A 2,131-nucleotide genomic window follows, 5' to 3' on the forward strand; every position below is an offset into this window, starting at 1 on the left:
TATCTATCTATCATCTATCTATCTATCATCTATCTATCTATCTATCTATCTATCTATCTATCTATCTATCTATCTATCTATCTATCATCTATCTACCTATGGGATTTATTAGAGTGGCTTGCAAGCTGTGGTTTGGCTAATACAACAATGGCTATATGCCAATGGAAGTTCTCAGAATTCAGTAGCTATTCAGTACACTAGGCTGGATGTCTCATCTAGTCTTTAATAGATGCTGGAATCTCGAAGAAGTAGGCTCTATTGCCAGCAAAGGATGGACTTGCTAGTGAGAGGGGGAGCAAGTGGGCAAAGAGAGGGAGGGCTGCCTTCTTCCATGCTTTTATATAGGCTGTAGCAGAAGCTGTGGCCCGGATCAAAGGTGGATCATCCCACCTGCAAAGATCGGGATTAAAGGTGAATCTCCCACCTTAAAGATCTGGGTTAGAGGTGAGTCTCACTTCAAATGACTTAATTAAGAAAAAATTCTTTCACATATGTACCCGGTCTTTAGGGTTTGTCTTTAATACAGATATAATCAAATTAACAACCAAAATAGCCCTCATAAGTCTTGCTAGTTGACACAAAATCTTATCTCTTTATGCCATTCTTGATTTCCAAATGAATACAGTAACCAGGTTACAACTAATATTAATATGATCCAATATTTCACATACAATTACAAAAGCTTTATACATTTAACCAGGGCATAATTCTGCCTAACATAACTATCCCTTGTACAACTATAGATGGATTATACATTTATAATAGTTAACAATGTCCCTTGAGGGATATTATTTTATATCTCAACTTAAATATGATAACAACTGATACCTCTTTTTAATTTTATAAATAATAGAATAAAATATGATAACATAAAACAAAAAACTAACACACTGGAATTGAACAAAACAAACAAATAGAAGGAATTGAGCCCAAGAGTAGGCACAAGAACCAGAGACCCACTCCTTTGCACACTCAGGAATCCCATACAAACACTAAGCTGGAAGACATAGTTTATATGCAGAGGACCTTGTGCAGCCCTGTGCAGACCCTGGAAACTCTGCTCCAGTCTCTGCAAGTTCATATGAGCTTTGATTGTGTTGATTTAGAGGACCTGGTTTCCTTGGTGTTCTCCATTCCCTCTGGGTTTTATTTCAACTTTTTGTGTCTGTTGAGACTTGTTTTGGGCCCATATATGTGAACCATTTGAAGAAAGTTCTATGAGGTGCTGAGAAGAATGTATTTTTTTTTTAGGTTGGGTGAAATATTCTGTAAGTGTCTGCTCTGTCCATTTGGTTTATAACATCAGTTATTCAGTTAGCTCTAGGATTTCTCTGTGCAGTTTTGTCTGGGTGACCTGTCTATTGGCAAGAGTGGGGTATTGCAGTCTCCCACTATCTGTGAGTGAGGATCAGTATGTGATTTAAACTGTAGTAGTGTTTCTTTTATGAATTTGGTTGCCCTTGTCTTTGGTGTAGAGATGCTAAGAATTTGTATGTCCTCTTGGTGAATTTTGCCTTTGAGTATTTAGTCTCCTTCCCTATCTCTTCTGATTAGTTTTGGTTTGAAGTCTATTTTCTCAGATATTAGAATGGCAATACCAATTTACTTCTCAGGTCCATTTGCTTAGAAAATCTTTTTCCATGAGTTTACCTTAAAGTTATCCTTGATGTTAAGGTGTGTTTCTTGAATGGGGCAGAAACATGAATCCTGTTTTCACATCGACTTTGTCAGTATGTGTCTCTTTATTAAAGAATTGAGCCCATTGTTGTTGAGGGATATCAATGAGCAGTGTTTGTCGATTTCTGTTATTTGGTTGTTGTGGTGGTGGTGTGGGATGGGGGTGGGGAGAATCTGTTTGTCTGCCTGTTTTTCCTCTCTTTTGATTTGATGGTCTGGGATTATTTATTTTGTATGTTTTCTTGGGTGTGCCTGACTTCCTTAAGTTGGAGTTATTTCTTGTTCCTTCTATAGGGCTGGATTTGTAAATAGATATTGCTAAAGTTTGATATTTATCACGTAATGTCTATTTTCTCTCTCTTTTGTGATAGAAAGTTTTGCTGGGTATAGTAGTCTGGGCTGGCATATGTAGTCTCTCAGAGTCTGCAAAACATCTGTTCAGGTCCTTCTGATT

The sequence above is a fragment of the Microtus ochrogaster genome, linkage group LG4 (genome assembly GCF_000317375.1).
Source record: "Microtus ochrogaster isolate Prairie Vole_2 linkage group LG4, MicOch1.0, whole genome shotgun sequence".
NCBI lineage: Eukaryota > Metazoa > Chordata > Mammalia > Rodentia > Cricetidae > Microtus > Microtus ochrogaster.